Genomic DNA, 15,804 nt, shown 5'->3' on the forward strand with positions numbered 1-15,804 from the left:
CTATACAGGAGTAGTTAGGATTAATTAGGGGTTAGAATGGAAACTGTTCTGCAGCCTTAACTATGGCAGGTGGCACGCAATGCCCCTTGATAGCAACAGCACATTCACCTTAAGGCGGTGCATGCTAATGCACTGCAGTCAAGTGCAATACAGCAAAGTACCATGCAGTGCATTAGAATCAATGACCAGCTCGCTCTCTGTCCAGGATTCTCCACCAGCCCCATCACCATAGCACCTGAGCACATGACACTACACATCCAGCAGAATGCATCACAGTGCAGCAGGGCAAGGGAGCTGTTTCCACTGGAAACCTAAGCCCTGATATGGATCTCCCCTCCCCATGCCCTCAGCTCTTTTATCAGCGCCATCTGTGGGTTTCCATTTCCGTCCCCGGTGGTACCATCCCCCTGTTGTGTGTGCTGGGAAAGGAGTTCATTTCCTCTTGTTTAGACCCTTCTCCCCGTCAAGCTGTTTTGAAGCACTGACGCTCACTGGGGTTGCTCTGCAGGGCGGGAGTGGAGGGGGATGGGAAGAGGCGACGTGGAGGGTAAGCGAGGGAGACCTACCTTGACGGGACCAGTTCAAACCAGCCTTAGTGGAAAATTCACTCTCTGCCACATCCTTCAGCTGTTTACCAACGCAAAGAGGGTCTGGCAGCCCCAGAACAAAGGAGATTTTGCCCTACACCGCAAAGCTAGAGGAAGCACCAGAATAGCAACAAAGCTGAAGCAGCCTGCAGTGAAGAAAAAGAAAAAGAAAGAAAGGAAGAATGGCAGGGTGGATGGGGTGAATAGGTAGGATGGATGGATGGACAGACGAGATCAAATGGAATGATCAGCTGGACTGGGAATGGATGGGTGGATGAAATGACATGGGGTGGAACAGATGGATGGATGAATTGCTGGATAGGCTGAGGGTGGGGGGAAGGATGGATGAGATTAAATGGGATATGCAGTGATGTTGTAGCCATGTTGGTCCCAAGATATTAGAGAGACAAGGCGGGTGAGGTAATACCTTTCATTGGAGCAACTTCTGTAGTTGAGAGAGACAAGCTTTTGAGCTTACAAGAAGACCTACCTCCCCCACCTTGTCTCATGAAATGGGATAGATGGAATGGGGTGGGATGGGTGGATGAGATGGGATGGATGGGTGGATGGATGGATGGCAAAATTCTCCTCAAACCCTTGAAATTGTGGTGCTTATTTGTGGCAAAGATTTAGAAAGATCCCAGTCTGTCAGGTGCTTAGAGGACAGAGGCTGAGACCTTATTGGTAACATAGGAGGCAAACTCTCCCTCCCCGGGCCATGCTCTGACCTTTCTCCTGTACCTGTTAGTACATTTTATTGGATGATGATTTAATAGCCGTTGATCCCATACAGACACCGACACAGTCAGGTAACGTTTGTCTTGCTATCTGCATAACAGTCATCTAACTATAATCCTAATCTTAACCCCAACCCGAACTTTGATCATGGGGCTGATTCTCCTCTCATTCAGAGTGATGTAAATCAGGAGTTAAATGCTGAATCAGATGGATATACAAATAATAAAAAATACTAAGGGCAACACTCAATATTTAGCTGTGGCAGAATTCCTTTTTTTGTTTATAATTTTGACAGATAACATCGATGCTCATTTCTAAGCATTTTTTCTGATTTATCAATTTAAAATTTTCACATTTGCAGAAAATAATGGGGGATTCAGACAATGGGGGGGGTCACATAATAATTATTTATGACAGTAGATGTTGAGATTCAAAAAGCTAAAGGTTTATAATAGGGTTGTCAATTAATCACAGTTAACTCATGATTAATGCAAAACAAATTAACTAGCTTAAAAAATAGTCACAATTAATTGCACTGTTAATAATAGAATACCAATTCATATTTATTATAAATATTTTTGGATGTTTTTCTACATTTTTAAATATATTGATTTCAATTACAACACATAATACGTAGTGTACAGTGCTGAATTTATATTACAACAGTGCCATGCAAATGCCTGTTCTCTCTTTTAGGTGACATTGTAAATAAGAAGTGAGCAGCATTATCTCCTGTAAATGTAAACAGAATTGTTTCTCTTAGCAATTGGCTGAACAAAAAGTAGGACTGAGTGGACTTGTAGGCTCCGAAGTTTTACATTTTTTGTTTTTGAGTGCAGTTATGTAACAAAAAATAATTCTACATTTGTAAGTTGCACTTTCACAATGGAGATTGCACTATGGTACTTGTAGGAGGTGAATTGAAAAATACTATTTCTTCTTTTTTTACAGTGCAAATATTTTGTCTCTTTCACCAACAGAAGTTGGTCTAATAAAAAAATATTACCTTTCCCATCTTGTTTCTCTGTCACCATTTACAAATGAAATATGCCCAATAAGTTTTCAAGCAGCATTTTCTTTACTTTGCTTATCTGCTCGTTTTTGTTATTATCAGTTAAAATATTTTTTCATTGGTGTGTGTGTGTGCAGTGAAATCAATGTTTACTGACTTTTACCAATAAAAGTCAAATTTTTCCAAGAATAAAATCAACACACACATTTGTTAGCACCAACATCATTATGTCCCCATTTCAGAGAAGCACTGAAGGCATTATCAAACCTAAATCTCAGGCCAGAACCCATATATCTCCATTGACTTTAATAAAGCTGCACTAATTTATACCAGCTGAAGATCTGGTCTCAGACTGCTCTTTGAAGAGGGAATCCGAATTCCAGTGTGACTGGAATCAACTCGCCAGCTCCCTAGTCTACGTAGCTCTTCGAGCCCAGGTCGGGTTCAGGTTCTGAAAGAGAGACATCAAGACCGAAATCTATTTTACAGTTGCTCTCAGGCACCAGGAGAAATGTAGTGATCACAACTAATGGGCCTCATTCCTATTTACACCAGGGTTGCTCTTCACTCACTTTAAGGTCTCTTTATGCAGCAAGAGCAGTGTAAAGTTGCCTTCGTGTAAATGAGACTCAGGCTCAACAAAGTTATAACAATAATATCACATAATGCATAAATACACCATTCACCCGAAGAAATAAAAGGCTGCGCTGATCTGCATTTCAAACCCAGTTGAAAAGGACGCTGTAACATTCAAACCCATATAAGGTAAAACCTTATCCAAACTCTGGTTAACTAGATTTCAGCTCACCTAACGTTTGTATTAACTCTCCAACTCTGAAATTCATTTCCAAAGTGAATTTTGTTCACCTGGGCCCGGATCCACAAAGGTATTCAAGCTCCTAACTTCCAGTGGTTTGTGGAACTCCAAATATTCCAGGTTTCAGAGGTCCCCTCAGACATTTACAGAACGAGCTGTTTAAATATTTCTGGGGCCAGAGCCCCAGCTGGTGTAAACTGACATAACTCTATGGAAATCAATGGAGCTGGTTTGTTACACCATCTGAAAATCTGGCCCATTTCCTTACTAGGATCTTGCATTATTCCAACTACAGACATTTAAAATATTCAGTTCATTATTCACCTTTTAGTCTGTTGATTTAATTTTTGCTTTTCACTCTGTTGTACCACGAAAAGAGGACATCAGTTTTTCGCTGATTTCACTGTGCATTTGGCATAGCTAGCATATCACGCTGTTTAAGCTGGTTGAAAACACTGCTGGGGAAAGTTAAGGCAAAAATATCCTGTTTTCAGTGAAGTGGTTTGTTTTGGGTTCTTTTTGCCTCGTGGGAACGTTGCTATTAATACAGGGGTTTGCAAAACACTTATTTTGAACCAAAGCTGAATTTTGGTCTTAAACTACTTGGACTGCACAACTGAACACGAACCTTTTCAGTGTTGACTTGAAAACTGTAACAGATCCAGCTTGCAGACGGTCCATAAAAAGGCAATGCCATAGCTACAGGGTATAAATACAGAAAATATGTGTTTCCAGCATTTCTAGATGATAATTAGAGCAAACCACTAATTCAGGTGTCACTGACGCAGAGTGGAGCACAGGAAAAAAAGCAAGCAATTCTTTTGGTCTGGGCATGCTCCACGTGACTAGCACTGAAAATTATTAATGACTTTGAAAGGACATTTAGATTTGACCTTTTAATGCAAACATTTGCTCACTCTAGCTCTATAGATTGCTTGTAATATAGAGTGACTGATATACTTACAGCCATCTCTAACACATGCTATTCATATCTCTAATATGCTTATGGAATCTATTAATTATTTAATTTTATAAACTATTTATGAATGTCCCCTTATTATAACGTAGGAACAACATTAAAATGTTAGAGCTTTGCTAGCTCGAATAGTTACAAAATGAGTTTCACTTGAATTTTCAAGCATCCACCCCAAGTGTATATAACTATCCAATAACAGAGAAATCAGGAATTACTTAGGGTTTTGTGATTAGTAATGTACTCTGAACTAACCAATAAGGGATCAGAAAGGATAAACATGGTTTAACTATGTAACTAGAAAACTAAACAATTTTCTTCAGGAAAAATCACCATTCAAATTTGTTTCAAATGAAAACATTTTGGGTTTTCCACAGGAATTTACATTTAGAATCAAAACTACTGTTTATGGAAATAGAAAGATTTTTATTTCCATTTCAAATTTGAAGATTTGGGGGTATATTTTCCCACTTTCTTTTCCTTTTTTATTTTTCACCCTTTTTTCCACTGGAAAAATTTGATATAGTAAGAATATGAAAAGTAGCAGGAAACCTATTTTCTTAGTGTTTTCCAATTTTTTTCTAGATGGAAAATAGTAAAAAAGAAAAGGTGTGAAAAATTGACTTTCCCCCATTTTCATACACATTCTTACCCTTTACTCCATATTTGGGGTGGGGGTGAGGTTGGAATAAAATAGAGGGTCAAAGGGGGGAAATAACCCTGAACACCCCACAATTGAAAATAACTCTCCCCAAAAATTTTGTTTCCAAAAACTGAAGCAAAGCTACATATTAAGTTGCAGCTAAATTTGAGTCAAATCCACCTTTCAAAATGAATTTTTTTCAGTTTGAATCAACATATCAAAAATGAAAAATTCATTTAATCTTGAAATGGTGATTCAAAATGAATTCTTTCATTTTGATTTTCCCTATCAGAAAATCAAAAAAATCACATCTGAACTGACATCTTCCCGTGGAAGACATTAATTTCAACATAACCATATTTTCTGATGGGGGAAGAGGGGTAAACTCAGCTGAAAAATGTTGATCAGGTGTTTATATAGGCATCTAATGTATGGAACTCACCTTTGTGCAGGGCTGAAGTGAGACATCGATGTATAAGCCTGGTGCTTAAGGGTTAATTATCCCTCACATAGGTGGGTGCAAGTTTTACTCCTTTTGAATCTTTGCAATGCTCATTTCACCTGCAATCTGTTTGCTGAAGACACTCATGAATGAGACTGCAGCTAACAAGCACCTCTGAGAATTTCACCATCTATCTGCAGAAAAACTGTGAACAAGAAAATAGGCAAAAATCACTGAATAAATTGTTACAAATTATTTATCCAGCTCTAATCTGGACCAAGAGCCTCAATGCATAAATAAACAAAGGAATTGTAAACAAGACATAGTTGTGCAGTCCTTACTCAGGCAAAACACCCACTGGCTTTGATGGGCTGGTACCCAAATCAGTACAAAATTTGGAGAGTAACAGCTCTATCAAATCAAAAAAATCACATCTGAACGGACATCTTCCCGTGGAAGACATTAATTTCAACATAACCGTATTTTCTGATGGGGGAAGAGGGGTAAACTCAGCTGAAAAATGTTGATCAGGTGTATAAATGATCTAATCACAGTAAAGAGACAAGGAGAGTGAGCTTATATCTTTTATTGGTGAAAAGGCCACACTTTTGAGCTTATGCTGAGTTCTTCTTCAGGGCTGGGAAAGGTACTCAGAGCGTCACAGCTAAATACCAGGTGAGACAGATTGTTTAGCACAAATAGTTAACACCTTGTAAGAGACCATTCAAGGTGAGATGGGTAGTTGATACCTCTGCAGTTTTAGGACAAAGCAGGTTTAGGAGGTTACAGATTGTTGTAATGAGCCATAAATCCAGTGTCTTGATTGTGTCTGTGATTTTTAGTGTCCAGCAAAATTATGAATTTAAACTTCTAAGTTTGAGATTAGGTTTTTACTAAACCTAGTAAAAATTCAGAGAACTGCATTTGTGAATCAACCACCCATGCAGCTTGTTATCAAAATAAGAATAAGGACTCTTATTCTGGACTCAGTCCAGTTGAAGTCAATGAGTCCAATGTGTGAACTCAGTTACACTAGCATAAATCTAGAGTAAGGCTGTTGGCATCAGTGGGCCAGATACCCAGCTGATGTATGTCATTGTCGCATGTCGCTCTGTTGATTTAAATGGGGCTCTGCCGATTTACACCAGCTGGGGAGTTGACCCAGTCATGCCAATCTGGCTTTACACCAACAAAGCTCAGAATCAGGCCCTCCTGTCCTGCATTGGTGTAAGTGAGAGCAAAGTCCAACTTATTGAGCTTGCTCACATGAGTAAGGGCTGCCAGCCGAGCCTCTCAGAGAGCAGCTAGATACAGTGTGAGTCTGGCAGTCTATTATATGACTCCAGTTTTACACTGGATTCCATGGTGTTACCCCAGTGCAAAAGTGGTGGAACGCAGGGCAAAATCAGGCCCTGGACGTTCAGTCACTTGCACCAGCTTCTCATTGGTGCAAATTACTCTGGCTTTACACCAGTTACTCCCATTTTACACCAAAATAGGCAAGAGGAGAATTAGGGCCATTGTGATTAGGTGTCTGTTCGTTTTGTTGTTGGATCAGGCTCTGAGGAGCAAGATACATCAGCATTTCTGGAACTGAACTGCCTTTTTATAAAATCCCTGATAGATTTAGGGCCAGATCCCTGGCTGGTTCAAATTATCATAAGTCCATTGGAGTCAATGGGCCAGATCCCTGGCTGGCATAAATGGGTGCAGGTCCACTGATTTCGGTGGCGTTACCAAGTGTGTAACTGAAGTACACAGTAACAAACCAGCCTGGCCGTGTATACATCTACCCCATAACACCTATGGATTTCCACAGAGCTGTGTCAGTTTACACCTGCTGAGGATCTAATTTTTTTTCTTTCTCCAGCAAACACTTTCCCCTTCAGAGTAATTTAACTCTAGAACCACCAAAGCACTGGATGAGCGCGGGAACAAACCCATTGGTTCTGGTGGGTTGACAAACTCACCCCAGAGGATCTATTCCCTGTCTTTCTAAGTTCTGTGACTCTGTCACTCAGCCGTGCTTGAAGAAAGAGCTGAGGGGAAAGGGGAGCAAGCGTGGGTGGGGGGAAATCTGTCCCCAATTCTGCAGGCTTTGCATCGTTAAAAACTTCTTGCAGCTTGGGTTTGTCATGAGCCACTTCCTGCGGCAGAGCAGTTGCTGCTGCAAAGAATCAATACCCGCACGCCCACCCCCCACAGGCGTGCAAAAACAGCAGCATCCCCAAAGCACACTGCCGCTGCAAAATCCTTTGGGGTCAGTGGCGTTACTAACACCCATCAGTCATTACGTGAATAGCTTAGGCATGACTGTGCAGCCATAGCTGTGCAATATCAACTCCTCTCTGTTTAATACTCTAAAGGCCCGATCTCAACACGTGTCAATCACTGGCACCTGCCTTTAAAGTCACGGAAGCCCTGACTCTCTCAGGATTGAGCCCTAACTTCAGTGTTGTATACGATCCTGATGAGAAGGTGGGAGCTTTTCTCTCATTTCGCTTCTAATGGGTCAGGCTGGTGTACAAACCCTTGACTTCAATGTTGATTTACACCAGTCAGGGATCCTCCCCATGAATCCGTCTCTACTGATCACATGAAAAACAAGTCAGGATGGAGCTCGGCTTGTTCTCGGTGGTGGCAGATGTCAGAACAAGGAGCAATGGTCTCAAGTTGCAGTGGGGGAGGTCTAGGTTGGATATTAGGAAAAACTATTTCACTAGGAGGGTGGTGAAGCACTGGAATGGGTTACCTAGGGAGGTGGTGGAGTCTCCGTCCTTATAGGTTTTTAAGGCCCGGCTTGACAAAGCCCTGGCTGGGATGATTTAGTTGGTTTTGGCCATTAATAAAGAATTTATTACTAGAATTGGTCTGATAACTGCTGAGCTGGGTGTGCGCAGGCATAGGTTCATTAGTATCTGGAGCAGAGATTCCCATGATGCAGTGTTTCCCTGCTTTTTCTGGTCCCAGAGTTCAGTGCGGTTCTCTGTTCTCCATTCTGTGTGTAAATTGAGATGTCTTCCTGTCCCATCTCTCAGGCAGAGGAGGCTAGGGTAGTTGTCTCTGCTCTCCATTCTGTATGCTAATGGAGATGTCTTAATCTTGTCACCCTTGTCAGGAGGGGTCTACGTGTGTCTCCCAAAGCTTTTCATTGCTCTCCACAAGGCCTTTTTTTTCTTTTCCTCTGATGGGTTTTGGTTTAAGCAGAGGCTGGGGAGGGGGGTGTCTTTCATGAGTCAGGCTGGATACTGCGCCCTGGTTCCACAAGAACACAGAGGTGTCTGGTATCACATTGATGGGGTGCTTGCGCTGAGCGAGTATCCCCATCACCTCCTTCCTCCGTGGTACTGGGTCTGATCTTCCATCCATTGCAGCTGCCGCATCAGTCGTTGTATCCAACAAACCAGCAGGGGGCTGGACTAGATGACCTCCTGAGGTCTCTTCCAACCCTAATCTTCCATGATTCTATGACCCAAATAAAAAAGTATCTCCTCCATGTCTGGTGAGGATCAACTTTTAGCATCAGCTCTTGGAGTTTCCTTCGGCCCTGATTTTCTGGACTAATAGAATTAATCATTCATATTCCCCAGAGCTAGAACTTTCACCTCCACCCCATTTACTGAGGCTAAAGCCCAGCTTACCAAGGTCATTTCCACCGTGTCAAGGGATCTGGCAACAACTAACTGTGATGTGCATCCGATGGGACCAGCCCATGTTTTAACTGTGCTCCCTGGTCTCCTTGCAGCCAGACAAAGTTCTTAAGAGCCAAATTTGGAACTGTGGCTACGTCTAGACTACCCGCCATATTGGCAGGTTAAAATCAATTGCTCGGGGATCAATATATCGCGTCTCATCTAGACGCGATATATCGATCCCCAAGCACGCTTATATCGATTCCGGAACTCCACCAACCCCAACGGAGTTCCGGAATCGACGGGGGAGCCGCGGACATCGATCCTACACCGTGAGGACGGTTGAGTAATCCGATCTTAGATATTCAACTTCAGCTACGTTATTCACGTAGCTGAAGTTGCGTATCTAAGATCGATTTTCCCCCATAGTGTAGACCAGCCCTGTGGCTGTGTAGAAACTGCCAGATCCCAGCTTTGAAAGAGCTGAGTAAAGGGTCCCAATCCTGCAGCCTTTCCCACTGAAGTCAGTGGGCTTCAGGCTGCTGCACCGAGCCCTGTGTCGTGCTGTCTTGGATTTTTGCTGATTCGATTTGTTGGTACGATGATTTGTGAGCAGCCGTCACCCCGGCAACCCCACTGGATTTCATTAGAGTGGCTGCAGCTGCTGCTATATTTAGACCCAGCCAAGGAAGTGGGAGTGAAAGATTTGTTTGGTGATTTCTGCAGCTGTCATTAACTATTTCATTTATTAGGAAAAGGGGTGTGTGAGAAGGACGAGAATGACACAGCAGGCAGGCTAAGATGCTTCATGCATTGCAGAGATCAAAGAGTTTGAGCCCAATTGTGACGGTTTTCTGTTTCTTCATAAAAGGCAATTCAGCAACAGATCAGATAGAGATAGCAGCAATGCAGTGAGAACATTAGGGCAGAAAACAGCCTCTGCCTTCCCTCGAAGGAACTAACGCTGCGTTCCATTGGAACATGGCACTAATTTTACAAGGATGGATCCCCAAATGGTTTAAATTGGCCACAGCTCCATTGGGATCAATGGGCCAGATTCCCAGTTGATCCAAATTGACTGACATCAATAGAGTGACACTGATTTACACTAGCTCAGTATCTGTCCCACAGAGGCAAATTCTGCTGTCCTTTACATGCAAACCCCACTGAAGCTACTTCCACCAGATCCGAGTTTGGCCCATGGGTGCTGTGTCATTGTTTTACCACTCTTCCACTCTGGTGTGTGTTGTCCCTTAGGAGGGAAGAAAGAAAGATGGATTACAACATCTGTCGTACAGCTATGATGGTGATGGATGGGCATACATACAAACACAGATAGCTCGATTTCACAAGACTGCAATCACTTTGCTTGAACGTTACATCCCCTTCCTCTCGCCCTTCATCTGTTGCTGGCTATTTAGCATGTGCACTCTTAGGGGCAGGGCCTGTGTCTTCATATACAGTGATGGCAAACAGACAGGCAGGGAGGTGAAACGATTTCCCAAGGCCACCCGGGGAGTAAGGCGCAGGTCTCAGCCCTATTCTGGAGGGCCACAGATAAGGAGCCAGAAGGGAGCTGGGCCTCCACGGCCTATTACAATGGCTTCATGGAGCTTCACCCATTGACCCCAAGAATCTGGCCCAGTGTGGGAGACAAGCCTGCACCAGACCCCAAGGGACTGCATTGAAGATAACAGATTATTTCCATCTCTAGGGCCTGGGCTACACCTAAAAGTTAGGGCAACCTAGCTACATTGCTCAGGGATTTGAAAAAGTCACACCCTGAGCAACTAGTTAAGCCAGCCTAAATTCCTGTGTAGACACTGGGAGGTTGAAGGAAGAATTCTTCTGCTAGTCTAACTACTGCCTCTCAAGGGGGCTGGATTTACTATAGCGATGGAAAATCCCCTTCTAAGCAAGTGTCTCTAAGTACAGCAGTGCCACCATAGCACTTGTAGTGTAGACAAACCTTCGTTGGACTCCACAGAGTTAGACGTGGTTTGAGACTTTCTCTTAACTTCAAACAAGGCCCTGAGCTCCAGGGAGCTAGACACGGAAGCGAGAGAGTGTGGATCATGTTCTTGTTTGCCCTGGTGTAAACCAGGAGTAACCCCATTGACGTCAATGTAGTTAATCTGGATTTACTCTGTGTTCACATGGCAGTGAGAGCAGGATCTGTCCCGTTTCAGCAGACATTGAAATACAGACACTGGACTGAACGCAGAGCAAGTTTGAGAAAGTCTTAAGTCAGTCTAGAAGGTGTGACAATGGGTAACACACACACCTTCCCCTCGGACTTGGGGTTCAGTTCCTGGCTCTGCCCCAGACTCTCTGTGTGACCCAGGGCAAATCACTAAGTCTCTCCGGGCCTCCATTTCCCATGTAGGGATAACAACGCTTCCTTTGTCTTGTCCAGTTAGAGTGCCGGCGCTTCAGGGCAGGGACCGTCTCTTGGTGTGTATGTGTGCACGCAGTGCCTAGGACAACAGGCCCTGGATTTCTCATGGGGTTTTTTTTGGCACTACAGGAAATAATAACAATCGCTAATCTTGTTATTAGACTCCCTGAGACAAAACTCTCCCCAGTGTAACTCCACTGACTTCAGGGAAGTTACCCCAAGGGATGGATTTGGTCCTATCCCACTTAGATTCATCCCCTCTAACACAATCTTCCCCGGTCCAGGGACTTGCTGGTGCTGAAGAACTGGGACAGAGGGGGCAAGGCCGAGCAGCCCCCTCCCTGCTTTCAGTTGCACTTTTGTCTGTTTCCTTGGCGTGGAAGCGCTGCGCCCTCACACACAATCTCAATCAGGTCTGAGGGGAGACTGTGGAGTGCAGGGGGTCTGCCTTACACCATCTCACATGTGCATGGCCCCTGGGCTTTTATTCTGGCGGGGATGGACTCGAACGAACGCCAGCGCTGAGTGTGCAATCAGTTACAGAAGCCAGTGGGGGCGGTTGGGGCTGTAGCACCTCTGACCACATGGCCACTTATTTAGATCCCTAAATACAGGGGTGAAGGGGAACACAGCTCCCTGTCCTCTCCCTAGGCCTCCACTCTCCCCTCCTCCTTGGGCTGATGGGGCAGGAACTCCCCCTCCCACTCCAGTCTGCTTTAACTGCTGCCTGGACTGGGGGTTAGCTGCTAACTGCCAGGCCTAACTAACTTGTCTGAGGGCGGCAGGGGTAGATCTATCTTGTTCCCTCATTCACATTGCAGGAAGCCCCAGGCGCCCAGCCTGGGATCAGACCTCCCGACTGCTCCCTTCTCTCTCCATGCTGCTCATACCCAGTGTGTTTGGCACAGGCTTTTTCACTCAACTCCAGCGCGGATAGCGCCGGAGGCCCAGGTTGCACATGCCCGTGCAGAATCAGCAAAGAATCTTGTGGCACCTTATAGACTAACAGATGCATTGGAGCATGAGCTTTCGTGGGTGAATACCCACTTCGTTGGATGCATCCAATGAAGTGGGTATTCACCCATGAAAGCTCATGCTCCAATATGTCTGTTAGTCTATAAGGTACCACAAGACTCTTTGCTGCTTTTACAGATCCAGACTAACACGGCTACCTCTCTGATACTCGATGCCCGTGCAGAGCGAGCCATGCACAGATGGGACAGGCGGGCTGACAGAGGGTCAGAAAGGGATGGGGTTTGCTCCCAATATACCCAGGAGGTTTCACGGGAGGGAGGGAGCTCTGCAGCTCCTAAGGCTTGGAGAAGGAAGGGGTTCTGCTAAGGTAGATGGGCACAGGTTGTCATGTCTAGGCTATAGAATTGCTCCGTGCAATGGCCCGGTCTGCAGAGCCCTAGGGAGGGAAGCTCCTGCTTTTTATCTCGTCTGTCCCATGTAGCAATAACAACTGCAGTCAGAGCATGGTCATACTGCACTGGTAACCTTCACCCTTCTGCCTCGTGCTTCTATGCCAATGCAATATGGCCTAGTCTAGACTCTCTGCTCCGGCCCAGCTGCCCTCAGCCCAGGCCCAGCCTGGGGGCCAAAGGTGGATTTAAAGTGCACAACTGGTGAACCCTACAAAGGGTTTTAATGGGACTTAGGCGCCTATCCTGCTTTGGGGCTTTTGGCAATCCCACAGGCACCCATTTGCATCTTTAGGGGCCTAAATCGCTTGGGAAAGCTGGCCTTCCATCCGCTAGCTCCAGCAGCAGCCTGTTCTGCAGTGCTGGGCTGGCAGCTGGTGCTTTCAAACTTGATCTCCGACCAGTGAGCACCCAAGAACCCTGCCCATCTGTAACCAAGCTGCAGCCATCGTCCGAGCTGCGCTCTGCGGGTTGTTCATTGAAACTGGAGGCTGAAAGTCTGTGACCAAAGGAAATCGCTTCCTATCCACAGAGCAGTTACACACTTTTTAGCTCCCCAGACTAAACTCGGAGCATTCATGTCAACCTGAGCAAAGCTACATTCTGCATAGAGCTAGACACAAAGGCAACAGGCTTTTCTCTGTGATCTTCCACCACATGTGAAATTACCCGTCGGATTTTATATTTCAGTCTTTTGTAGGCCCTGTGGCTGGCACCAATCTGGCCCTCAGTGTGGCTGCTCTAATGTATGTCCAGCTGCCCATTGCTGAAGCTGGGAATAGCCTGAGAACAGCTGCACCTCAGCCACACCTTCCATGCTGGAGCAGAACAACCCAGCCACAGGACGGGTGGGGTGGGGAGACCGGAATCGGCTCACAGTCATGAAGCAGCGGATGTAGTCAGCAACATCCGGCTTAGGTGCCCTGCAGCCATTCTACCTGGGACTGGGCAGGGGCAGTGCTAGACAGGGACAGCCCCTCAGCGCCGGTGTCCCAGCCCTCTATGCAGATGGCCCCAGAATCGAACCACGAGGGATATCCCCCGTGGTGCTTCTGACACCAGTGGGGCTGGAGAGCCTGGGTCACACCACAGGCCAGCACTCCCTACCATTCCTGGGAACAAGATGTTTCTGGGTCTACATAGCTGCCAGGCTGGACAATCTCCCTGTCCTCACCCCGGCAGGTTTTTCCCAGGCTGTGGGGTGGCAGGGCCTGGCTCTGCTTTCTGAGGAGATCCAGGTAGGGGAGAGAAGCAAAAGGAGCAGAGAGGCATAAGCTCAAAATGTTATTTACCTCGCTGGAACCTCTCCAAGGTGCCACTTCACAGCCACTCTGGCCCCAGGAGCCGGAGGCACTGAGCAGGTCTGTGCCTCCTGCAGCTCCATATCAATCTCTCTCTGTCCTCCTCCTCCAAACCCCAGCTTGTGACCTTGCCGGCTGACAGGCATGTACTACACACCCAGCCCGTGCAAGCAAACTTCCTCTTGTGTCATGGAAAATCTTTAGCCTGTCAATAGTTGTGACTGCAGGAAATGCCCGAAAGGGATGGAGCATGTGGTGAGAGCAGGGCACCCGGGACACGTATTGGAGCTCTGCCACCAGGATGTCACAGGGGTGGGGGATTGTGGGTACACCCTTGTGCCCTTCAAAGGGTCAGATCTGCAGCTGGTGTAAATTACTGTCACTCCATTGAAGCTTGGGGGTGGGGGGTTATGCCCATTTATACCCTATGAGGATCTGGTCCCATATGCTTGATTCTTAATACCACGTTTACCAGTGAAAATCCAGTCCCCTGCACATGAGAAAAGCTGCTGTGCAATCAGAATCAGGCCCTATCTGTGCATACAAGATCAGAATTGGGCCCATTGGGCCCGCTCCTTCCCTGTGGTAAGGGTAGTGATTTCAGCCCTGCTCAGAATGCCTGGATCTCTGTATCATGGGGGCAAATGAATTGGAGCCTGCAATGGTAGCAGGATCAGGGCAGAGGGAAGTGGGGCAAGAGGCATGAAGGCAAAGGAGCTAGGAGAGGAGACAATTAAAACAGACACTGCCTGGGGTCATATCCTGCTCTCTCCAGCCAGGGCGTAATGCCCATGCCAGTCAATGAGAGCTGCCCTCTGAGAGCCTGGAATACACCCCAGTGGCCTTAGCACCCAGGAATTCTCCCCGCAGTGGAAGTGCCGGCCGGTCGATGGGCAATGACCTCCTTTATTAATGTACTTGAGCTGAATTCCAGAAAATTAATTAGGGGATGATTGATCGCCCTCCCCCCACTCCACTCCCCTTACAGGCAATAGCAGTCTGTGCCCTTCTCGGGGTGGGGTGGGGGTGTCTCTGGGGTGATCTGTGCCCTGGGGAGTGTGTGATAGAATGGATCAGCCTAATGCCCATGTCACAGCTTGGGTCAGAACAGCTGCCCCTGGGATTGCAGTGTGAATGGGAGACCGAGGTTTGTACCTGCAGGGTGCGTTCCCCCAGTGACCCCATGTGAAATTAACCAGGAGACTCAGTGCAGGCCCATGGCGGGCAGGACGGGCCAGAGTCAATGGACAGAATCCCACTGACCCCAATGGCCTTTGATCAAGCCCAAAGCCAGCTGTTCGCAACCTCCTCAGAGAAGCCAAGGGCTGAACAGGCCCTGGAGACTGAGCTCCTGTCTCAGTCCTGGGGGGCCTTGGCAGCATGGATGCCAGGTAGTGTAAATCAGCCATAGCCTCATTGGAGTCAATAGGTCACATCCTCAGCTGGGGTAAATCAGCCATAGTCTCATTGGTGTCAATGGGCCAGATCCCCAGCTGCGTGTAAAAAAACACCTCTACATTGAATCAATGGGCCAGATCTGCAGTGGGGTAAATCAGCCATAGCTCCACTGTAGTCCACAGCCAGAGCCTCAGCTGGCGTAAATCAACATTGCTCAATTTGTGTCAATGCTGATTTACACCAGCAAGGACGTGGCCCCTGTGTTTAGCCCCAGGCTATAGAAATCATGGACAAATGAACCAGATTCCGTGTGAGTCTTGGACGTCTCCAGGAACTGCCCAACTTGCCCCGCTGGAGTTCACTTCTCATTTAACGCAGGGCAGGAATTCTGCGTGCCCGTTTCTCAGTAGCTGCCATTTGAAAGCCAGTTCCTGGTGCC

At 46.2% G+C, this 15,804-nt stretch overlaps 1 long non-coding RNA gene across 1 annotated transcript; it reads right to left on the reverse strand.

Moving 5' to 3' along the window:
• Positions 1-2,626: 2,626 nt before the first annotated feature.
• LOC116830851 (uncharacterized) lies at positions 2,627-14,086 on the reverse strand. Its single transcript, XR_004375087.2, has 3 exons — positions 13,959-14,086; positions 3,783-3,853; positions 2,627-2,788 (listed from the first exon to the last, which is right to left on the reverse strand). It is a non-coding gene; the product is annotated as an uncharacterized LOC116830851 (long non-coding RNA).
• Positions 14,087-15,804: the final 1,718 nt, after the last annotated feature.

The sequence above is a fragment of the Chelonoidis abingdonii genome, chromosome 4 (genome assembly GCF_003597395.2).
Source record: "Chelonoidis abingdonii isolate Lonesome George chromosome 4, CheloAbing_2.0, whole genome shotgun sequence".
NCBI classification, from domain to species: domain Eukaryota; kingdom Metazoa; phylum Chordata; order Testudines; family Testudinidae; genus Chelonoidis; species Chelonoidis abingdonii.